Here is a 25,174-nt window from a genome sequence, read left to right on the forward strand (position 1 = left end):
AACCCTAGTGTTGAATTCATATAGTTCATTTTTTTCTTTAAACACAATGCTGACCATATTTTAAAGTGACTGACTGAAGGAGCTTCAAGTTTAGTCCGTTTTCTGACAGGTTGCAAAGTCAGCAGCACTGGCAAGAAAATAATTTTTATTTGTCCTTGGAGATGTGTTTTACCCAGCAAGGTTAAAGAGAAGGACAAAAATGAACAGAAAAACAGATGAAGAGCTACAGAAAACCAGAGGCTGTTTTTCAACATCTCGGATGTGGTAATGAGCCTGCAGTCTTTTCCCAGCTACCAGTAATTTTTTCTGGTTTTTCCCTTTTATTTCTAATTTCTTCTGGAAGTTTTTGCTTCCTGGCACCCATTTCTCTGTGGCATAAGTGGTTTCTAGCATAGTTAAAAGATTGCATGTTCTATTTTACTTTCTTTGCCGTGGTCAGCTCTTTTCATCTCATAAGATCTTGTAACAACTATACAAAACTCTTCATACAGTAACTCCCAACTGAAATGCAGCTGCCTTTGCAGTGGAACACTGAAATATGTACAACTGAAGTGCAGAGTGCAGGATGTAAAGGATACCAGATATGTCTGGAATGCCTGGGAATTTGTACTTTCTTCCCTCTGCTTTCATTATCCCCATTTATTGGTAGGATTTCTTTTCTCCCAAACCCACACTCGCTCGCTTCCTCTCCACTACCCTTTTCCCTCTTGAAGAGCAGAATTTGGGTCAAACCTTTGAACGATAGGTTTGGTTTTTGCTTTCTTGCAGGAAATATTTCATCAAAATTGGAACTTTTCCATGGGAACAAATTTTTTTTTTATGAGATGTTGTTTCAGCCGCTGTTGAGGTCCCATTTGGACTCTGCTGAGTAGATAAAGATGGAGAATGTTTGTTTCAAATGAATCATCATGACTGGTACCGCATTAAGAAGTTAAAAAGGAAGGAAATTTTTTCAGTAAAGAATAATTTCAGGTTAGTGAAGGCTGAAAGACTAACATCTCACTTTGCAAATTATTTCTAAAATGTGCCTTCATCCTGTTTCTTATTGAAGATAAACTGAACCACTAAAGATTTCATCTGCAATAATACTACATTTTCAAAAGGCCTAAGACTGCTGAAGCAGTTACTAACTATTAATATTGTGTCTGAGTTTTGTTTGTCTGGATGTCTTACAAAGTTGTCCAGGTTTTAGCAAATTGATTTTGTGTGCACTTGTGCACAGCCTGCTGTGTACCAAGTTTAGTGTGACCTGGCTTAAACCAGTAATAGTTAAAGCAGGTGCACTGCCATAGCAAAGTACATTGTTCTTTGTCGTCTTCTTTTCTTGTGCTGTGGGAGGCAGCTCCTGCAGCCCCCATAAGCTGCACCTGAAGAATCAAACTGGATCTCCCACAGGAGAGGTTGGCTGCTCTCAGCAGAGCTTTAAGTCTCTCACCCCTTCCATAGGATGTGTTTATCACATTCAGCTCCCAACTCAGAACCATAAATACTCCAAAATTTGCTATTTGGAACAAAATTGCTTCCCTCTGCATCTCCTCTGGGCACTGCTCTTGCCTAAATTCTGCAGTTTCCTCCCTGCTACAGGTCACCATATCACATCTTCCTTCCTTCCTTCCTTTCCTTCATGGCTCTGTAGCAGTGATCAGTTTTGGGTTTGCTTTTCTGCCCTGCAGTTGTGCTGTCTTAGTGATGAACACTGTTGGAAGCTGCTGCAGAGCAAGGTTTGGATCCATATGTTTCAGCTCAGTAGTTGAGCCAGTTGTAAGAAAGCACGATCTCCCTGCGGTTACAGTGCATCATCCATAGCTCCAACACAGCAAAGAACATCCATCATACTGTCTTCTGCTGTTCCAGGTGCTAAGAAGACAGACCAATGTAGCTGGCATGTATCAGCCCAGAGGTGATTCATGGTCCTGCCTACTTCCCTTGCTTCTGCCTTCTCATCATTTTGCCCCTTTCTTTTTAGTGAGGAGAGATGTTGTTGCAGGGCTTTCTCAGCAGAAGAGGATAATTTTTTGGATAATTTGGCTCTGAAGCAAAGACCTAATTCTCCCTCTCTGTTCTTGCCCATTCTCTCCTTCTTGTACACAATAATTAGATTAAAAAAAAAAAAAAAAACCAAAAAAACCAGACAGAATCCTGCACCCCTTGTCTCTGGATCCAGACTCAGCTGGTTCCTTTACTTTTCATTAGAGATTTTGAACTTGATAAAAATCAAGAACTCTTCCCGAAGCCATGCTTGAAGCAAGCAGCATTTTAGACTAGTAAAATCAAGACATAGCTTTTCCTTAATTTCAGAGGACAGCAGTGGCACAGCAGATTCTAGCTCTAAGATCTTTTGGTCAGTCTCCCTTCACAGTCCCCAGTCAGGCCCTGGGGATTCAGAAACAGGAACCTGGCCAGACAACATAACCACATCCCCTGGCTCTGACTGCACAGGGAGCACTTTATGAGCACTAGGCAGAACTGAGCTTCACACCTGGGTAGATGATGCTGCTGTTCTGCAGCCCTACAGAGCTCTGTGCCTTTGCAGTAACAGGCCTGGCCATTCAAGCACCATCTGGGACTGGCCAGACAGATCTGACTGCAGGACAGTGGTGAGAGCAGCATCACCAGATGTCAGTTCTCAGCCCCCCAAGAATCTGTAAAACATGCAGAACTAAGCTCTGGGTTTCTAGCCTTGTCACCAGAGGCTCTTGCTACCCCCACCACTGGGCAGCAGCCTCCTGCCAAGTCCAGCTGGTCCCCTTGCCACAATAGCAGCCAAAGGCCAGCCAGAGATTGCACAACCAGGCCTTGATCTGTATTTTCCACTGCTCAGCCAGAAAACCCCTCCTTTTTTCCAGCACAGCTGTTTTCCATCTCTGCTCAGGAAACATGCCCTGTTTTTGATTCCTGGTCTTGCTTTATGAAGCAATCATGGGCAGGCTGTCTGGGTGGAATGGGTCACGAAGTGGTGGATACCTCTGGATTCTGAACGCCAACACAGAACAAAGGGGAGCTTTGCCAAGGCTCAGGTGAGCCTGGGGTCAGCACACAGACAGGCTACTGACGTAAACACGAACGCAAGGTTTTCTTTCTCTGGGCTGCAGAGTTTGAAATCCCCCCTCCCTTTTCCTCTCCTGCCTGCTTGCCACAGCCTTTTCCTGGTTAGACCCATGTTTCAGTAACAGCATGTATGGGTGATGGTGTCACTGTTTTGCTACATCTTACTCACATGAACTCCTAGACCACGGTGGCTGTTGTTTGTAAGCTGCCAGCCTTCTACAGCTCAGTTAATAAGCTGCCAGTTTGTTCCCTTCTGGGCATTTTGGGTGACAGTATCAGAACACGCAGCTGCAGCTTGGTAATGGCAGCCCTGCTGTTAAAGACACTCAAGCCTGTGGCGCACACAGAGGGTGGTGGGGTGGCAGGCAGTGCTGGAAACCCAGGATGAAGTGCAGACCCGGATGTGGTCCACTCAGGAACACCAGCAGCCAGAAACACCCTGGCATTGCACTTCTTGGCTCTCTCCCCAAAACACTGGAAATTAGCCAGCTCCCTGGCCATATCGACCTGGAAATTAGCTAGCTTCCTCAAGGGTTAAGGCATTAATGTTAACACCATCTATATTAACTAAAATTAATACGTGTGAAAAAACATCTGAGTTACAGCTGTTACAGGAGTCTTACCTTGCCTTTTCTGACTCCTTCACATGTGAAGTGTGGTCCTGTAGAGCAAAGGCTTATAAAGTGTCTTTTATGCTGGAAGGGGTAGAAGGGGAAGTTACAGTGGACTTACCTGGAGCTCACACAGAGGTGCTTCAGAACAGGCTTTGTGATCATGAAGGGCAGAACAAATGATGGAGGAGGGTGAGCACTTTTTCTTTTTTAATTTATTTTTTTCTGTGTAGGGTTGAGCTAACAACCAGCTGGGTACTGGTACCTCTAGGTAGAGGAAACACAGAAAAATAGAAGGGAAGCAGAGTTCCAGCTCCATTTCTTTAATAAATTTACATTGATCAGTTCATGGCCTAAAAACCTAAATGGTTAAAGAGGGTCCACACAAAGGACTTAGTGCCATAAGAGGAAGGATTCAAAAATCATGGAATTGAATCCTTGCTGCCATCACACAAGCCACAGCCTGCAGGAACAGCACAGCTGATGTGGGCAGCAACTCGGGAATCTTTCACTATAGCTACTTCGCTTTTCAGTGGGAGTCTTTGTTGCAGGACTGGGGGTGCAGTGGGAACTGGAGGAGGGGAAGGAAAGCAAGCAGGCTTGAAGCTCTCCAACAGTGCACTGCAGACCTACCAGCTGCCTCTTCCAGTCTCAGGACTCACACCAGACCATGCAGTAGCAGTTTAGGATGTGTACAAACACTGGCAGGAGGGAGAGATGCCAGCCCTTGGTGTAAGCTATGCCCTAGCTGGGCTGCACAGCTTCGCTCCCAGTGGGAAGGTGTGTATCTGCCAGGGCTTGTCACAAACTCCCCCTCCTGACAAGGGGTGTGAGGTTCCTCCTGTCCTTTGCTGTATATGTGTACACACAATACAGTCTGTGAGCATCTTGTCCTGCTTCCTCAATTTGAAAGCAAAGGTCAGAGGGATCTACATTATTTTAAAGACCATTTAGCTTATACTTCTGAGCTCCTTACAAGACAGGTTCCTTCAAACCTTCTGACCACTATGAATGCTTTCTACAGAGGCAAACTGACTTCCCTTGATCAGCTGGAGTGCCCACCTGCTCTCACTGCACTTTTGCCCTGTACAGTACTGTTCCACCAGCTGGCATACTACACAAGACCTCTGACTACAAAGCCCAGACTGGTTCCTGGGCCACAGCAAAACGGTAATACAAGTAAAACAACAATTTCCACATAAAAAGGTAGCCCAGTAGTAGCTCCTGCAGTCTGTGGGTCACATCATCCCAGCAGCATGGCCCTTTCACACCCCTAGGAACCAGTGAAGCAACATTCTTGAGCAACAAAGGGAAGCATGACACAGTGGCACATAAAATGAACTTGTTATACTTCTTCCACTGCCATATTCTTTCTGCTGGGCTCTGATTTAACCTTATCTCCAATGCCAGTACCTTGTCTTTACCTTCATCCCCATTCATTTTTACAGTGTCATTTTCTTTTGCATGAAGCACAATTAAAGAAGCTTAGGGAAAAGAAAGACTTGCTTTGTTTTGATGCCAAAGCTAAATGTTTTTCTTTTTTTCCCTTTTCAGTTTTTCTAATCTAAACAAGAGATTACATACCTTTTGAAAAGCAGCTTTCCTGAGGTGGCTTGTGCCCTGAAAACATATACATCTGGAAGTTCCAGTGCTCCATAGCAGCTGTAGGTGTTTTTCCTGCCCTTGGGTAGCTAGAAGAAGGGTTGGATTCCATGCTCTATGGCTTCAGTCTTCCCTAGAAAAGGCAATACATGAAAGCATCAGCATCTTGAACAGCCCTCCTTGACATCTCAGTGAGTTTACTCTTCTGAGATATTCAGAAAGGTGATGCTTTGACAACCTGACCTCAAATCATACAGTATAGCAGTAAAGGTAAGAGATCTCTTAATATTGCAAGTACAAAGCAAAGCACAAAGTTTCTCCAAGCCTTCTGAACAAAAAGACTTATTTCTAAAACTTTCTGTAGTGGCTGGTTCTCCCTGTCTCATTAAGCCTGGAGAAAGGACAGAATTAAAGTGCATTTCTTTTATATGAAGCAAAACAAGACTGGGAAGCACTAAGTTCTTCAGACAGCCTTGAGATGCTTGAAGGGATGATCTGTGAGCACATACAAAAATATTTGCAAGCAAACTATAAAGCCTGTTACAAAACCAGAGATGTTTAAGTTGTGCTGCCCTTCAAAGAAGGCCTCTTCTGAGCAAAATTAAGTAGCATCCCATCTAAACCATGACTGCCTGTGTCACTTTAAGCTGATGGAATCAAACATGGGAGTGAAACCATGCAGTGGGAGGGAGCCTTTGATCGTTCATTTAGCCTGTTGTTCTTTGGTAACTGTTACAGCCAAAGCACTTCATCAGGCAGCCAAGGGGATGGCTGTTTTAGAAGTGTGCATAGCAAAAAGGAGAGTTAGCAAAGCTATGTCAGGTAGCTCTAGTCCTTATCCAATTGGGTTCTGAAAATGTGCAAAGATAGAGCTTTCATACACTTGCTGAACTACCTGTTCCAGTGTTTAACCCACTCCACTGTGAAGTCCTTTTCTGTAGATTGAGGAGTTTGTCTAGAATGCCACAATTACACTTTTCTCCCTAACATGATGTATGGAGGCTCCAGACCATCAGGAAAATCTCCCAGTCACAGCACTACAAAGGGAGTCTGCAATGCAATTACACATGGGCATACAGGCTGCAGGGGCCCAGGGGTCTGGAGGTGACAAAAGGCAGGGGAACTGGCTGGGCCTTGTCTTTGTCTCTCAAGGCCTGTGCCCAATGTGCTGCCAACCATGTTTGCCGTGCATGTTTTTATCAGCTTCTTTCCCCTCCTTTCAGACATTAAATAATGGTCTGAAAAAGCCTTCCCTCTAGAGGTATCCTGGTCTCTGCTGCTATGCAGCTAGCCACCTCTTCCTCTCCCTTAGCTTTGTCAGCCTAGGACTGTGAACAAGCCCCATATAAGAGCTGTGAGGGGCAATCATCCTCTTGTTCAGGTCTCCAGCTTGTTGTGGAGTGGCTTTGTGCAATGCTGAAGGCAAAAGCAGGGCATGGATGCTGACCAGCAGGCGTGGTATGGCACAGAGAAGTCATAATGCTGAAGGTAAGGGTCGCCCCTCTTTGCCTCTTGAGCAAACTGAGTCTTAATGACTTCACGTGCTTTTACAATTTCAAGTACAGGGAAATCCATATTTAGAAAGTGGCAATAGGAAGAATTCAGCTAATGCCATCATATCTGCTTCCACCCTGTCTTAAAGAGTACAGGGGGCCTCGCTTTCCTCTGACAAAAGGGTTAGAGACTGGACTTGTATTAAGTTTATTCTCCTGGCTTTGAAAGGCTTAGTTATAGTAGGGCTGAGAGCCAAATGCAACTCTGTCTTGAGCTGTTCCTTCACCTCCCCCACTAAAGAATGATCTTTAAGCTCTGGACCCTCATCTCCACCCAAAATGACTGCCCAGATTTATTTAATGCTTTTTTGTTGTTTCCTTTTAAATCACTCCTAAGCTAAGCTTTTGTTTGCCAAGTTTTCAGCCTGGAGCAAATTTTTGCAGTGGAATTATAACCTCCTCTGCTTCCATTTGAAAAAGAGGTGTTTTTCTGGATAGGCTGCTGTCCCACCCATTGCTCACCTTGCTGCTGGGAGGCAGGGGAGATGGCAATCTTTTTAAATACCAGCATCTGAAAGTACAGTGTCACAGGCATGGGCACACATCTGGTTAAAGCATTTCCTCCATATCTTGGCTCCAAATCCTTGGCTGAGACATCTCATGGCAGTAGATGTGTCCAGGGAGCTGAGAGGGAGGGAACAAAGGACACAGAGTGGTTAGGTTTCTCAGAAAGGGAATGGCTGTGGGCTGGAATATAAAGAAATGCCAGGAGCAGAGAGTCTGCTCTCTCAGCACGTTACAGGGTTTGGCTCTCCAGGGCAGTGTGAGGCTCACCCACACTTGAGAAGGCGCCTCTAAAGCACAGGCTGCAGAAAGGAGACTGCTGAGGCCAGTGCCTTCTTCTGAAGGAGCAAATGAGATGGGCTGAAAAGGTGCTACGACCTGGAGGCTGAGGGAGACTTGCAAACTTCTTTTCCTCAGGGATTGTGGTTTCACAACTTAGAACTCAGTGAAAGCCTAAAAATCCCTCTTCAGCTGCTAGTGAATTCCCAAAGCTGATTTTGAAGCCAGAAAGGTTCTGGAGAAGATGTTTTAAAGCAAGAAACTTCATCTCCCCAGCTGCCTGCTTTACCAGTGGGATCTGTTCCCTCTTGCTTACTCAGAGCATGCCTAAAAATGTTATCTGTGTCTGGGACAGGGTGTGGGAGGGTGCAAGTAGGAAGGGAATAAGACATATTTGGTGGGGAATTCCCTATGGATGTGTTGGATCAGGATTTAAAGTCTTTCAGTGGATTAGAAAGGTTTCCTATACAGGAATTGATGCCCAAATTATTCTGCATTATGACTTTTTATTATTTTTATCAGCTTATTTCCCCTCCTTCCACAAGATCAGTTAACAAGCAGCGGTTGCCTCTCTCACTCCAGGGAGATTGCCTGCCTTTCCACCACACCCCCTCTCCTAAGGAATTGCTCCATGTTAGGAGTCACTGTAGAATGCAATGACATTTTTACACATGTTGATGTTGGCAGGAAGTTATATGATTGCAGGGCACGGGTCTTTTAGACAGGCTATTGACAAGGGAGAAGAACAACCATGAATAGAATAACAACAAAAAGGCCAATACTGGTACTGAGCTTCCCTCCAAAGGGCAGGGCTGGACCCAGGACTAACTCTGAACTTGGTGACATCATCAGATGTGAAAAGCCACAGAAGATGGTGCATCTTACCTTCTAAGACAGTCAAAGGGTCATAAAACCACAAGGTAAATGAATTTCTCTTGCATTTTAAGACTTAGAAACTAGAGTGGGGGACATTACAACTAACCTCTTCCTGCAGGCAAGCTCTCTGCTACATATGAACTCCCACTGTTTAGAGAGTCACAGAAGCTGAGGACAGAGAGACTTTCTGGTCTATCCATCTGCTTGCCCCAAGGCAGGTCAGCTCAGTCTGCCATCCTTGACTGAAATTTTTATACTGTGTTTTAAATATTTCCTTCATAGACCCCCACAGTCATCTTTACACTTTATTCCTTATTATTTTTTACTGCTGTAACGGTTTTCTTTTCCAAAAGCCTTGCTGTAGTTAAAAATCTCAACATTTTGTCCTATATGCCCTGGACATGGAGAACAAATGATACCCATTCTCCTTGTATTATCTGTATTGTCTCTCCAGCCCTTTACTTCATGATGTTATCACATTTCTCCTTCGTTCTTCTTGTTTAAGAGCCTCGGGCTCTCTCAGTTCTCCCCTTCTAAACCTCCTAGATGCTCTTCTCATATCTTCAGGCAAATGCCAAGCTTGTTATGTGAGAGAGAATGGCACAGCCCCATATTTTAGGGCAGGGGCTGAAGTGTAGCTACATGCAAAATTGTCTGAAATAACTGAGGCGGCTTAAAAATTTCTTCTCTCCAGAGACTTTGCTGCAGTACTACAGTTCACCCCTCTCCCCCGATGAGAGTATCAATTAGTCTGCAGGCTATGTTTCACATGGCCTGGAAAAAAACCCCAAAATATGGAAAGCTGCTTTCAACTATGGTATTTCCAGGGATCGGTGAGAACTTCCAAAGCTAGCTTCACTTCCCAAGTCAGCTTATCCCAACTACCCTCTGACATGTATTTTGCAAGTGTGCTTACAGGACCACAGAATTGCTGAGACTGGAAGCAGTTCTGGAGACCATCTAGTCCATCCCCCTTGCTCATGACAGACTCAACTACAGCGTGTTGAGAACAGTCCAGTTGGACTTTGGATTATCTCTGAGGATGGAGACTCCACAGCCTCTCCGGCAACCAGGTCCTATGTTCAAACACCCTTATAGCAGAAATCACTAAGAGTTTGTCTCTGTCCTCTTTATTCCCTCCATCAACTATTTATACACATCAGCTAATCATATCCAACTCCAAAAACCTTTTTGTCTTTTATCTCCTCCCCATGTCTTTTTCCCATTAATGCCTGCTCTGATCAGCAAAGCAGATTCCAGTTTTAGAGAGCTGTCAGGGAAACACACAGCAAACAACCACTCAGGTATGTCCAAGTATCTGCTCCTGTTCTGATCATATCTATGATCAAACCTTGTTGTACTTCCCAGTAACAAAGAAGCAAGGATGCAGGCAGCCGAGCTATCAAAGGCAGCATCAGAAAAGAGGGATGAAGAATTACTCTACTCATTTTCTGTATCACAATTTTGACATCCACTTAAAAAGACGCTCCCTCCCCCCACCATTTCTAGAAGCCTATAGGATGATAAATACTTAAAAGCCCATGTGTAAGGAATCTTGTGATGCCTGTCTGAATCTGCAGGCATGTAGAAGTATGACTAACTCACATCTCAACAGAAGATAACTATGAACCAGAGTTCTGGACAGAGTGGGAAAGGGTAAGAGGGCAGCAGCCCAGCATCTTTCCCAAAATACTGTATTTCTTACCCAGCCTCCAAACTACTCTGCCAGCTTTTCTGGGGAAGGACTATGGTGGAACAAGATGGAAAAAAAACCCTTCTGCTCCTCCCTCCACTCTCAGTTCTGTGCCAAGAGCCCAAAATTGCACTAATTTGACCTTGCCAGACTTTTCAAGGGAACAGTTATGTGGGTCTCTGCCATTATGTCTTTACATTTAAAGTCTGCAGCCCTTCAAAGATGTAGGCACTTGCCTGGCTTACACTGCTCACCTCAACATGATACGAATGAGCTACAGGCAAAGCAGGGCTGGGACATGCATCCTTTGCAAAGATTGTTGGGGAGCAGAAGATAATCACAAACCTCTCTCTCCCCACAAGGTGAAAAGCTTTACAAACTATGGATGCTCTGGACTCCCCCCTTGTCTAAAGCCTCATTTTTCCCCTGGAATATTTATCTTTCCTACATTTCTCTTCAGTAATAATCTAATCATGTAGAATTCTTCTGGTATTAATCAGATGAACAGGGGAGCACTTTGTGGTTAATATTATCAATTGAGGATGTCAGGAAAGCTTTGACAGGATTACCCTTGGAATTTGCCATTTATTAACTAGGCCATTAGCTAAAATGGCATGGCTGGGGTGGGGCTGGTTTTGCTTTGCACAAGAGAGATGTCCTGGTTGAGGGTGGGGAAGCTGAGGGTGGTGGAGTTCTGTCTCCATCTGATTCAGAGATCTCAAACAGCTGCCCTGGCAGCCTTGAGATATCTTTCTCCATCTGTGCACCTTTCTTTGATTTCATAATCTCTTCCCATTATTGGGAAACCATCACAAATCAAGCTGGAGACTGAGCTAGGAGAGCTTGCACCACCATGCGTAGGCTTGTGGTCCTGACCTGGGAGGACAGGAATGAAACCCCGCTGTTACAGGCTGTTCTGCTATGGGAGGCCAGAGAGAAATGCTCCAAGCCCCTAGCCCAGGGCACCAGGAAGGAGAAGCTAGGTTTAGAAACAGAGGCATATTAGACTTGCAGAAGCAGCTGGCATACAAAGTAGGCGCATGCAAAAAGTTCAGGCAAGTGAGGAAAACAAACCGAAGAATTTGTTAAAAAATTTGTTTTCTCTCCTTGAAATTTAGCGCTGCTCTTTGCCCAAACCAGACAGATGGATACCCATGGTCAGGTAATGGAAGAATACAGGCAAACGCTAAAGAGGAAGCAATTTTTTTAAATATAGCTGCAACATTCTTTCCCTCCAAGCAGGCTTCTATTCCAGAGGTTCTAGGCATCATTTGCTGTATACTTCAGACAACTTTACATGGGCTAGAGGGAGTTTTCACAAACTTCAGCCTCAGAGATCACTGCACCAGAATAGACACAGAGGCACTCGGTACTAGAAGTCACTGGGCCACGATGCAAAGGGCCAAAGAATGAAGAAAACTCCCCTAATGTATCATAGGGTCTGTCTTTATTCATTCCTCGTTCAGGCGGGAGCAGGGAAATAAAATAAGACCTCTATTCAGGGCCCTTTTTCTTGGTAGTACACCTCAGGAAAGACAGCAGGGACTCCCTCTGACTGCTATCCCATGTGATGGCACAAAGGTGGTCTCTAATCCTCAGGGGCAATTGGAACACAAAGCTCCAGAGCAGAGATTCTGTGAAGAGGACAACAGGAGCTTCTCTTGACAGACACGAGTCAGCACCTGAGAAGTGTGAGTGTAGCCCAGACAGGGGCCAGGTTTGAAAGCTGCCTCTAAATAGCATCTTCTGCCACCCCTTCTAGAGACAAAACCTGTGGCTGGATGGAAGCAGCCCAGTGGTGTGGCCCAGCAGGGCAATTTTTAGATCCTTATAAACCCCAGAATCACAAAGGCATCGATTTATAGCTTGCAGCAGCTCTGGGAGTTTGTGCACTGTAGTATGTGTCACTGCATCCAGACACCCCACAGCATTTGTTTGCCATGACTCAGTGGAGTAACTGGACTCAGCAAGGAGCAGAACTGGACCCCCACAGAGCATTTACACGTTGTTCTTTTGGACAGAGCTTTGACTACAGAAAGGCAAAAACCAGCATTTGTTTCTAAATTCTGTCCTTCCTGGCCAGCTAAAGAAAGAATTAGCACTAGAATCCAAATTGTTGCAGGAACACAAGCACATCCAATCCATGCAGTCACCTCTGCTTTGATGCACACAGAGAACATATTTATGTAATTTCATCCACTCTACCTTGAAATGTGGCAGTTATGCATAGAAAGGCTTGAAAAAGGAGGGTCTTGAAAGCTCTGTACAATTTGTAATTTACAAATTTCTTAGATCACAAACCAAGATCTTGAGTTAGCCCTTTACCATTCATTCAGCGCAAATAGAATTAACTGAAAATTTAACAGCTACTCCATAACTTCTCACATTGCCTGTGGAAAAACCTATCAACTTATGTCTCAAAGTGCAGGTGTAAAATTCCTTCTTCTCAATTTGTTCCAGCAACTGCTCTGATGAGGGAACATCCCAGAAAAAGAATTTCTTCACCAGATACTTTGAAAAAGTATGGCTCTGAACCCAAATTCTCTATACCAAAGTAATCTTCAGCTTACACAGATCACTTAGTCTTCATTTAGAAAGAAGGATATGGGTTCTCCTTGAGGCAGTTTGCTCCAAAAAGGTCCACCCAAAAGATAAACGAAAAGCCAAAAAAATGCCAACAAAAAATAGAGAGACTGAACCTAGCAAAACTGCTGCTGATATTCAGGAGCAGAAACCACATGCCTCTTGCCTGAACAATTTCCAAACCATAAATGATATTTAATGTGGAAAAAGTCATAAATGTACAAAAGTTACTTCTAAAACCAAAAACACAGAATTTTTTACTTATGGCTTTGATGAATGAAGTGTGTTGTATTCTGGCGTCATGCTTGGCACTCTAAGGAGCTTTTCTGCTAGCTGGAAATTAATGGCACTGCATGTTGGCATGTCCACTGGCTTTGCAGCAGACTGGAGAGTGCCCTTCAGGATCCTAACACAGGCTGTCTCTGTTGACTGCTCGGCAAGGTGGAACATGTTCTCCTTGCATCAGTCATATATCACAAAAAAGGGTTAAATAATACTAAAAAGACTTTAAATGGTGCTGTGCATTATGTTCTTTTGTGCTGTTGGCTCCTACCTGTCTTTCACCTACTACTGTCCAATTCAGGAAGAAACAATGTGTGAATAAATCACGCACAAACCAGAAGCAGCTCACACAAAGCAAAGCAGATTAAGGTATTTCAAAGGACACAAGAATTAAGGAAGCGGTGCTTTAGTCTCCTGTCTGGTACTGTTGATTTGCAGACATTTCCAAGTGTGTTCCAAAACTATATTTAAAATTAAGCTTTTAAAGTAAACAGTTTCCACCAGGTGCCAAGATTGCTTTAATGCCAGAACAGAAAGCTCTGTCTGACACATGCATAATTTTCCAAGCCGGAAATATAACAAAGCATTTAATACAACAGACATCATTTAATAGTCTCAACTTAGACTCCCACTTGGCAGTGGCAGTAACCAGTCTTCCATCAACTGCATCCAAAAGTGATGCTTGCCTAACTTGTTATCATGCAAAACATTAATGGGAGTATCTTCCTCTTTTGAAGTCTCTTGGAAATGAAAACATAGGCTGAAACTGCCTGGTACACAACCATGCAGAATATCTGAGAACCCGTCCCAGGTGGAAGCAGACAGAAAAACACAGGGAAGCAGAGCTTTGCAGCCTTTTCTGTACTGTGAGTCACATCATGTACACATAGGGGATCCCTGTGGAGGCCATGGGGAACCCAAGGAAGCAGAGCCAGTAACTATTCTATGGAAGAGCCATGCTGGAAGAAGTCAGCAAGCCTGTAGCTGCCCAGTCAGCTCTCCAAAGGCAGCTGCTGGCTGGTCAGCACACACTGTTCTGAGAGCGATCTGCTTTCTTTTTTCCCCCTACCACTGGTTACTTCTTGCATTATGCAATCCCAAACTTTAGTACAAGGATCTTTTTATCTTCCTGGATCAGTGAGTGGCATGGGTTCTTCACTTCTTCACCTAGTATGAAAGAGAGTTTTTAACTCCTTCACTTCCAAAAATGAACATATTTTTGGTTATCAACACATGTTGATACCCAATACCAGATCCTCAGGATAAACAACACTTGATTCATAGTTTTCCTAGGGTTAAGTGGTTTTAGTTCGAAGAAAATCATAGCTGAAAATATGTGAATATATTTAAAAAAAACCCAAAAAAATCCAAACAAATGACACTTGGTGATGATCTGTACCCTTGCCCCTTCACAGAGAAAAGGCACATTACCTATCAATGGATCTTTGTGAGCAGGTCCTTGTAGTTGTTTTCATAATTTCTAACAACCAGTGACTCAGTTTTCCTTTTCTCCTCCTGCACCTCACCGAGTGAATTAAACAGGCTGTCAGTGGCTCAAGGCCAAGTCCAGCCCTCTCTCTCTGACAACACTTCCATTTTGCTGTTCCAGCACTTCTTGTGGGACAGGTGCCCAGTAAGTGCTTTAGAAACCAGTGTTTACTATTCACGAGAGGAAGAATTTCAGGAAAAATACTATTGTAACATCCATGACAGGAGTTTTTTATAACCCTCTTGTTAAAGTCATGTGCTTTTGGTATGGCAGCTTTCTAAAATGCATCTCTTTTGGGGTCCAACCCATTCTAGGGTTGCAATTTTCTGTGTGCCTGGAGGGAACATTCCCTCAGTTCTGGTAGCATCCAGATCCATGGCAATGTTCTCCCTGGGAAGCAGTGACTAACGTCACAAAAACAAGTTGTTAGTTTGAAAGTACGTCAGAGGAAATATATTCCTGAACTTACCCACTGTAGCATACCTGGTCTTTCCTTAAGGCTGCAACTGAAAAGACCCAAATCCTTTGTGTCTCAGCAGACTCAATTCCTGAACTGGCAACAAAATTGAGTGACCCCCCTAACAGCTCACTGAGTTCTCTCTCTCTTTTTTGCTGTCAGTGTGTTTTGCTATTTGACTTCTAACAAGTTTTCTTTTCAACAGAAGCAACTTCTACATCACCTTAAAGCTGGTGCAGCCGGGTCAGAGTTTGTACACACAGTGACACATCATGCACCAGATGCAGAGGAAATTAGCTTGAGTTCCACCGAACTGATGAGGCATTCTTCAGCATTTTCAGTTTTGTTTTACTTTCTTGCTCATTATTGAATGCTGCTCCTTCTTTTTACCCATTTGCAATGTGCCTGTGTCTTTAGTGCTTCTGTACAGCCCTCAGCAATCCAGATGTTGCTCCCATGCTCCAACCTGATGCTTGCTGGAAATTATCTTTTGTGGCTTTCCTATGCTTTTCCCAGAAGACTGAGGCACTTTTTCCTCTTTGCTTTTTCTCAGCTATCATATGTGTATTCCCTTACACCTTTAAAAAATTTGCCACCAAAACAGTCCAGCGTGCAACACAGCAACAATCTTTGAGCAGTCATTCCTGGAGCTCCTATGGAAATAGAAGAATTGCTGGAAAAGTTTTCTGGCAACTCATGGCTCCTCACCTGCAGCCTGGGGCACACCACCTGAAGCTGCTATCATAATGCCTTGTCTCCTATCTCATTAGGGCAGAAGGTAAATTGTAATTCTTTATTCCTCAGCACAGATCACAGAAGTATCCTGAATAAATTCCCCTTTTTTAAAATATGATAATTTTATTTGGAGACTGCTTCCAAACTTGGTTCAAGAAATGCTTTGGAATGAAGAATACAGTAGTATACGTTATTCAAATGGATAAAGATCCTCACCACTGCAATGCTGCACCCCCTTTCTTTAAAAGTTGCTGTTAACCACTGAATGTTAACACTCTTTTTTTTTTGCCCTAGTTGGACAACTCCATGATCAAAACGACACTCGTTAAACATGTACCAAGAGACCACAATAAGACCTCCCTTATTTTCAGTTAATTAAACATACTGTTAAACAGAGTGCTAAGATTGAGTCTGAGTTATCAAATGCAGAAGCCCCCAGCTTCAAACAGATCAAGGGACAAAAGCTACTGGTACAGCTTTGAGTCAGTGGAAACATGGCATTATTTCTACCAGCACTGGTGAGAGCACAGACAGGTTATAACACAATAGACATTCCTGAACCCCAAATTTCTCGAAAGAAGGAAGTGGTCCTTGGACCAGGCCCGAAGCTTTCCAGTGAAGAGACACAAAAGTTTGTCCTGCTGCCACACAGACTTTGTTTGGTGACTAAGTATGCCTGAGTATCTTGTTAACATGCCCTACAATCTTGAAAGCTGACCCTTTGCAATAAGAAGTGTGACAAAGAAACAAGCTCTTGAATGGGGAAAAAAGGCTCTATGCCCCAAGCACTGTAACCCGAATAAGGGGCTTTCTGAAGGAACAAAGCTGCTTGTACACAGGTGCCTGCTCCTTGAGTCAGCGGGTAAAGTGCAAGCCAGCAGCACTGTTGGGAATTGGGCAGCACAGGAGTTTGAAGCAGAGGCTGGTCTGCTTTGTCTCTCGATGTCACAACAGTTCCTGAAAATTTCAGAGTTCCAGGAGAGCTGCCCGACTTCCTCTGAGCCGCTGCCTCCAAGCTGCATTCGCAACACTGGCGGCCTGTGTATTTCAGGAATGCAAAAAACTGGCACAGTGAGGTCTATGATTCAGCCAAGATGATGTGTTGGGACATGACTGAAGTTAATTAAAAGGAGCTTAAGACAGACAAAAAAAAAAAGAGTTTGCAAGACTTCTTAAAGAACCAATTAATTATTATTTGTGGCTGCACACGCCAGCTGGGCCACAACATGGAATCTCCCCAGCCCTTACCACTCACCTCAGAGTCTTTATACAATGCCAAAGAAAGCCCATATGCAGGTCAGCCTTTGGGAGCTCTGGGCCAAACTCCCTCCACTAGAGGTGAGCAGAACTTTACATTCAGCGGAACAGTCTTGTTTACACACAGAGATATATGCTTGGTCTAAACAGTGGACCAGAGTAAGAAATAAATGATATCTTGGTTGACACGTAAAAAAGTATGGGCTCTGCAGAGCAGGATGACCCAGTGACAATTGTCTTTATAAGCATGAACTGGAAAAGGAAGGACTGGCTCCACCTGGAGTCAGGGTGGGGGAAGAGAGAATAAATGTGAATAATTTCAGCCCCTCTACTGCACGATAGTAATCATTTTCACTGCTGCACAGGGCACTCACACTTAAAGCAGCATAATTTCCCTGAACACACTTCCAGACTAGTTACCTATAAGAAATTAATTTCCTCATTAGCAATTCCCTAAGACTCTAAATTCCTTTAAATTCCCAAAGACTAAATTCCAAATCCCAAGTATAGGGACCTAAACCCTTCATTACTTCCCTGAGGACAGCTAAGCAATGTTCACGTGTGTGAGCAATCACCTTGCTTTCAATTCTCTGTACATTCGGCCAGCACTGTCCCAGAGGCACAGCTGAGCAAAGACAGGAGTGGGCCTTGCCCAGCCTTGGGAACTCAGAGCCACACTCAGAGCACAAAGGCAGAGCAGTCAGAGCTCCCATGGACTGAGCAAGTCGCCAGACAAATGCTTACCACAATCTGCACTTTCCCCACTCTAGAGGACACACCGTGCTAAGGTCTGTCAGTAGCTGACATGTATGTTTAACAGGAGGCTACAAATTTCAAGTGGCTGAGGTTGATTGCAGTTTCCAAGGCTGCCGCGTGCGTGTGACTGGCACGGCCGGGCTGCTCCTGCGGCAGGGCCAGGAGCCTCCCAGCGCTGCAGGCCCCACACCTGCTCGCACAGCCCTACCTGCACGTAGACCTTGGCAGCCCCTGTGGCATTTGCTGGGGTGGGGGTGGGAAGACCACGGTGTCATTTACACACAGGTTGAGCAAACCAGGTGCAATCAGTTTGGGTTTGGCTGAAGAATCCTCCACCCTTCTCGAGCTATTTAACCCCTGCAGTGCCAAACCTTTATGCATGCCTAGGGCAATGACAGCATTAGTCTGCAGAGGAGGCATCTGTAGATCAGTCATCATTCTCATATTGCCAAAGGCAACACAGGGATGGGTCATATTAAGAGAAATATAGCCAACACTCTAGCTAATGTACTCTTATTTTAATCAAAACAGTAAATGAACACAGTAAATATAAACCCAGCTGTAATCTGAAAATTGTTTCATTGTCCTGTCACCTGGCCTTGGACAAGCTAAAATGATGCATGAGAATCCTTTGAAGAGCATCGCATAGGGATCAATATGTTGCAGATGCAATGGGCAAGAAGGTGGCAAACAGACAGCTGGACAAGTGAAGCCTTCAGGACGGGGAAGCGATGCAGCACTGCCAGTGCACTGTCCTGGGACACAGCTGCACGTTCAGTCCAGGTCTGTCCCATGGCAGAGATACAGACCTGGGATCCATGGTCTGAAAATTGCTCTCTGGAACACCCACCTTTTGCCTTCACACCCACTGAGCTCTCTGGTTTGTGGGGTATACATCTTGCAGCTCTCCAATACAGGAAGATTTGAGTATGCAGTTTGTAGGGGGTGGACAATTATCAGACCCTGACATCAGGGGTTCATAAAGTCAACTAAGGGCTGCTTACTCCCAGTCTGTTATGTTCCTCAAAATTAATACTATAATAATAAAGCCTTAATTTCCCTATGGGAAATTGCTGAGTGCAGATCATTCAGTCTGTGGGGGACATGTCTGCAGAAAGGCCTGGAAGAGCAGATTTTATTTGAGTTTCTGTTTCCAGTTGTTCTTCTAAACCTTTCACAAAGGGCTGAAGAAACAGGGGAGGGACGTGGGGGGGAAGTCCCGATTTAAAGTAGCTTAACACCTTGCTGGATCCTTGCCGAATGCAGTTCAAATAAACAACTCCAAACGAGCAGGAAAAATGCTTCTCTCGATCCCTGGGGGAGGGGGGGCAGTGCAACACCCAAGCACTGGCACAAGGCATAGCTCAGATTTGACACAAAAGGACTGGGCTGCTCACCTCTCTCCGGGGCTGAAGCCCGGAGAAAGGGGCACTGCTTCCAGAAAGGGACAAAGACAGCCAACCCCACAACAAAGAACACTTTTCAGCAGCACATAAAAGGAGGATCTGGCTCTGCCCCTCCGGCCAGACCCCACCCCTCGCAGCGTGGAGGCCTTGCCCCAGCCAAATCTAATCAAGTCTGACACACAAGACAACACGGACGGACACTTGCCTTAGGCAGCCCCTTCCTCTGCTCCTCACCCACAGATCTCCCCCCGACGCACAGGGCGCTTCCTTGCTTGAAGAGCTCAGGCCAGCCCACGGCCCCATCCCTGCCGGCCATCACCCCCTCCGGTCGGGCAGGCACCACCCCACAGCCCCAGCGGCCCCCGGGAGGGTGAGGTGAGCGCCCTCGCACCACCAGCCTGGACCTTCGCTGCACTGGTGGAGTGGATCTGCTCACGTGTGGGGAAAGGCAGCCCCGACCCTGCTGTAGTGGGGCACAAGCATTCCCTGATTGCAGCCACAACTGAGGTTCCCTTTTCCTTAGAGCCTCCATAACTACCCTCGTGGACCTGGAGGAGGCTTTGCCCCCCCAGCCCTCATAGTTTAAAGCGCTGTTGAGTGTTGATTAAAGTATACAAGAACTGGGCCAGATCCTCAACAATACAAGTGTTCCTTCAGATAGGAGGAAAAAAAAAAACAAAACAAAACACAAAGCTTTATAATAATGCATTTAAGCATTGCTGGGACAATCAAGTAACTGCTGAAGGTAGAAAGCAGCTCAAAGCAGCCAGACCTGTCTCATAATAGCAGGGAAGGCTGAATATTTCCTAAAATTGTCCCTCCTGCATTATCTACTCCACTCCTCAGGTCAGGACTCAGAATGCTGCAGAGTGGGTGAGAGTCTAGCACAGAAAGCTGAATAAGCATTGCTTGAAAGGGAGGAGGCAGGAATTCACCAAAGCGAAGAGGAGGAGGAGAGAGTAGAGGCTGTTTTTAGAAGTATTGGCACCACCTTTGTCTGCAGTGGCCAGGAAACTGGTTGGAAGCCCCAAGACTTGAGCAAGACACCCAGACCTGGGAGCCAGAAGAGGAAGGGACTTGGCAGAAATTCCCCCACAAAGCGAGGAATCATTTATGCAGCAGAATATTCAGCTTGGCCTCACAGCAAAGAAACGCTGCCAGATACCTGATCATGCCACCAGTATATTAGCACTCCACTCCCCTGCTCTAATATAGTCATGAATCTTCTTCATGCACTTCTATCTTCCATTTGATCAGTTTTACACAGCTTCTCTCTAGCCCCAGTCTTCCTTCACTGCCCTGAGGCCATCACAGCATTCTCCCAGAGCCATCAGTGTCCCATCCCCCTGGCTCCCAGCAACCCAGCCTCATTCCTTCCACATTTGCCCTTTGGGCACTGTTGTCCCACCCTCTCCTTTGAGAGTCTCATAGCACATGGAAGGGTGAAAACCACCACTCTGGTCTTCCTAGGGTTAAAGACAAAGAGGCCAAGTATCAAAGAGCCAACTCAGGGAAATTTTGGCACCTGCAGGAAGCTGAGCTAACCTGGCTGATGCATTGCTAAACTTACTGCTTCAGTTTATCTTTATCCTTCCTCTCTGAACTAGCTTTGTGTAGCTCACTCCGTGGTGTAGTGTGGCATAAAGCCCTGGATAGCCAGAATGTCTGCAGGAGAAAGAGCAGATAGGGGAATATTCTATCACTGCATTAATTTTCTTACTTGCTTGCACCACAAAAGGAGAGTGAAAGGCTCAAAACTAGGCAGCTGCAGCACCTGACAAAGTATCACAATGGAATTAAAATGCACCTTTCCACAGTGCAGAAGGTTGTCAAGGGCTGGTGGTGCCAGCGTACACCAATGGGCAAAGTCTGAGAGGTTTACACCCATGCCAGCCAGACCTTCGCAACAAAACAGCGCCACTTCAAATACATACAGACATCTGAAAGCTTCACGGAGCAAGTGATAGTCATGTCCTTGTTTTCTGAACGTGTTTGTCCCTTTTCTATTTTAAAAAATGAAGCAGAACAGTTTTAACTGTTAGAGGCTTTTTCAGGGCACAGCAATACACCAAATAATTTCCCTTTGCTATAGTCCATGGAAACAAAAATAACTGTTTTAGAAAGACTATAGAATGTGCGTATCTCTCTTCCCAACAAACACAGAAAACATAAATCTACTCTTGAGCTGTAGTCCTGTTTTAATATGTCATCTACTAAGACTATCAATTTCAGTCTAGCTATGAAAATCTGTTGCTGGAGGAATAAAATCCTAGCTGAAAGTCTAGAGCTAAAACATAACTATCCTGGAAATATTTGTTAATGAACAAATGACATACACTAGCATTGGCAATTGTATGTTAATTATCCTCTGTGTTGAAAAGAAACATAAACATATCCAAATCCACTTGGTTAGTGCTAAAAATTGAGACAGAAGAAAGTTCACTTTGGACCTGATACTTGCCACACTGGGTTTGAAGTTACATAGAACTCGTTCCAGACCTTTTGTCCAAAGAATCCTGCTGCAGACAGGACTCTGCATTCTTTCCCTTTTAGAATAAATGCTTGCACAGGGAAGGCCTTGTGCCCACCTAGCAAAGTGGGTGACACCAACAGGTATGGAGGGAAGTACAGAAATGGATTTTTGATCATGGCTAAAGGAGATGACTGGTAAGCATAGAAGTACAAACTTTGTGCTTGGATACTTCAAATTAGAAAAAGTCTGTTCCTTTGGGTCTGTGCCTAGTTTTTGCAAGTTAGCTGGACTACCATCCTGTCTTTCTTTCCACGTACTCATTCAGGCCATGAGTTTAAGGCTCCTAAAGCACCAGATATTGGGGGTAGGTAGGTAGGGTGTATTTGTTTGTTTGAACTCTCCTTGCAAAAACAACAATAAAAGAAGGGAAGAACATTGGATGGCTTCAGACTTGCTTTCCAGCAGAGTATGACTAAGGCAGAGAGGCAGCCTGGTAAATACATTCAGTCAGGACTCCCGGGTGGGACAAAAACATACGGAGAAATTCAATAGAAAATAAATAAGATACATAGAAGTTTCCAGTCATTAATAGAGTGAAGAAAATGAAGACCAAACAGGTGATCGGGAGGCAGTTTTTGTGGACACAGCCTGGAAGGGAGGAGAGCCAGGAGTTTAATCTCCAGGCACAGTCTATTAATATGGACCCAGCAGACTGACAGACTGAAGTAATAGGTGAGAAAAGTGAGGGCAGGAGAGACAGACCAGAGAATAAAGCTCACTTGGAGGTGAGTGGTCCAAATGCTGTGCTGGAGCCTGTTTTGGTTAGTTGCTGTTGTGTAACTGGAGATTTCACACTGGCTTCTTGGACGTTTATAGAATTCAGGAATCTCCTCCAGGGAACTTGCTGTGCCTGAATGGAAGAGCACAGTGACCAGAGTGAGCCACAAGCAGTTAGTGGGAGGTAGAACAGAAAGGGTTCTGTGAGGATGAGGAGAGAAAGTACCTAAGAAATACAAATTGATGCTGGTTTGTGGGACAGAGAAAATCTGAAGAGGAAAGGATAACAGACAGAAGGAAGGTCCTAGGAGAGAACACAAGTTCTTTGAACTGAAATTCTGCTTTACTTTAAAATACACACAATGCAACAGAGATGCGCATACGCACACACAAACAAGTCAAGTATCCACATGAACACAGTTGGTTCTGGATATCCCTTCTTTCTTTAATTGGTCCCAGGTGAGGCATCAACAATCACATCTGGAAATTTTTATACAAATGGCAGGAAAGCCAATGACTCGGGTCACAAATATTTCACGCTCTCTCTTTGCCAGAAACACGGGACAAATGTGGTTTACATCTGCCTCCCTATAAATACACACACACTTGCAAGGTTCTCTGCTATGGCAAATACTTGTGCATGTAAAAGCAGAACTGGTCAGTGTTCCTCCCATCCACCCAAAGGAGATTCAGTCAGAACTAACAAACTGGATGCTGGGTAACACCTGCAGTCCAGGTCAGGTCTATTGTCAGTATCAGGATCAAGAAATGGCAAAGACATACTTCTTTACTGGCTGTAGAAGCAAAACAGAATCAAATTACATGGATGAGCACTTTCAAAAGCTGCTGCAGCCCCTGCCTTCCAGACCCAGACTCTCCATGAGACCACAGTGTCAGGCACACCCAGTTTCTGTCTGACATGCAAACTCAGTTTAACTTTCAAAAGCTCACCTTTCAAGAAAAAAAGCCACTGGGTCCTCCCTTAATCCCCTACTCTTCCTGCCTCAGGTGCCAGCTACCACCTGAGTTTATCCACACTGAGTCAAGAAGAAACTGTAATAGTTTCTTGTCTGTGATACACCAATTCGAGCAAAGCACTGCCTGACTTAATTAGTTCTACCCAGTATGCACTGGTGCTGCAAAATGCTCTGCAAATACAACTCATCTCAGCAGTAAGGACCAAGCTCTTGGGCATCAGAGGATGAACTCAGATCAGGTTCTAACAGTAGCACTGTTTCCTAGCAGAAACACTGTGTTCAGCTTCTGCACAACTACTCTGTGAGCATTATAATTGCAAGAGATGGACATTATCTGTGTCAACAGTTCTCAAAAATGCAGAGAAGCTGTATTTCTCTTCAGTGCTAGCTAATTCTTAGAAGAACCACAATTATCTTTGCTCTTCTGAGATGTCCTGCTAGTGTAGGTGATGCTATTGGTACTTGGCAGTAGACACTGGTTTAGGAGAACTGAGAGGCCTGCTGGGTACAACAGAGTGTGCACAGCAGGCAGAGCAGGGCAGGGACAGCTTACACACCTCTAATGAGCCAACTCCGATCCTATCTATGGCAACTTTGTGTTGCTCCAGGGGTAAAGAGACTGCAGAGGTGACTTAACTAGATGTCAAAGGGAACCTCCTAACACCACCAAAGCAATCCATTTGGCATCTTTGTCATTCCCTCTGCCTGCCCTTGGCATAGTGGATGTGCCAGTAGCTGTTTACAGAGCTTTGCCAGCTTCTGGGTAGCAGGGTATGACATGGCTCACTGCATCCCTAGAACAGCCTGGAGTCTGCAGCTCTGAACTCCAGGATCATGAAGCTGCTTCACAGACTTAAATAAAAAATAATTTTCCCTCACTGAGGAGATTGCCTAAAGCCAAAGACACAACCATACCTACCTCTGAATGTCCACTGTTAAGCTTCCTACCATCAGAATTTGAAATGGACAAGAATCAACAGCACCCAGCTACTGTATCTCTTGGGTTTGATCTTTTCCCTTAATCTGTGGCATTTGGCTAGAGCACCTGACCATATTTTCTCTCATCTAAAGCTTAAAAACAAATTGGAAAGTTCCATGTATGTCCAAGTAGGAGTTGATCACTCAGGCAGAACAGCACAGCAAGATACACATTCTCTTAAAGTCAGTAGAATTCCAAAGGCAAAGCACTTAAAATTGACAAAACGTCATCATTTTTTATTCAATGTTTAATTAACACATTCAATTTACCTCTACTCTTACTGTTGCAAGAGAGATTAATAGCTCTCTAATTTTAGGTGTTTTTTTTTAAAGATTAAAGAAATTTGATTAAACATTTCATCTCTCGACTGTTAGATCTTTAGAGCACTCCATCAGCCAGGCTCAAATCTGTGATGTTGCTGGTACCTGTCTGAGCCTCACAAGTCCAGAACAGGTGCTCCCCTACCAGGTACCTCATTTGCCTCATTCTCTTTGGACCCCTACAAGGGACACTGCTGGAAATAGGATCACTGAACTGATCAGTGAGTTTGTCATGGATGGCTCACACCACTTCCTGGAGCTCTCCAGAAGCCCACACCAGGCTGGCCAGCATGCCAGGACCCAGGAAAACTGAATCAAGTAGAAGCATGAATGTTTGGAGTCCTTACTCCAAGTGCTGACAGACAATGCCGTGCTCTGATTTATTCTCTGTAGCCTTTCTAAGGGCACACATTGAAATGACCTCCTCACGTGTCTCATCTGGTATGCCACAGGTGTGAGGCTGTTGCTGCTCTTAACATCTTTTAAGTGTTCCACCAGATGAAAAGATGAATTCCCT

General features: G+C 44.7%; 1 long non-coding RNA gene across 3 annotated transcripts in view; it reads right to left on the reverse strand.

The window, feature by feature from the left end:
• The window catches only part of LOC128797034 (uncharacterized), a 92,418-nt gene that overhangs the window by 1,772 nt on the left and 65,472 nt on the right, over nt 1–25,174 (reverse strand). Inside the window, exons 3-7 of one of the 3 annotated variants that reach the window (XR_008433987.1) lie at nt 22,384–22,514; nt 7,277–7,438; nt 5,244–5,394; nt 3,781–3,926; nt 3,672–3,709 (exon numbers count right to left, since the gene is read on the reverse strand). This is a non-coding gene — a long non-coding RNA (uncharacterized LOC128797034). The remainder of the gene's footprint in view (nt 1–3,671; nt 3,710–3,780; nt 3,927–5,243; nt 5,395–7,276; nt 7,439–22,383; nt 22,515–25,174) is intronic. The other 2 variants (XR_008433986.1, XR_008433988.1) reach the window with 2 other exon arrangements.

This window comes from Vidua chalybeata, chromosome 18 (genome assembly GCF_026979565.1).
Source record: "Vidua chalybeata isolate OUT-0048 chromosome 18, bVidCha1 merged haplotype, whole genome shotgun sequence".
NCBI lineage: Eukaryota > Metazoa > Chordata > Aves > Passeriformes > Viduidae > Vidua > Vidua chalybeata.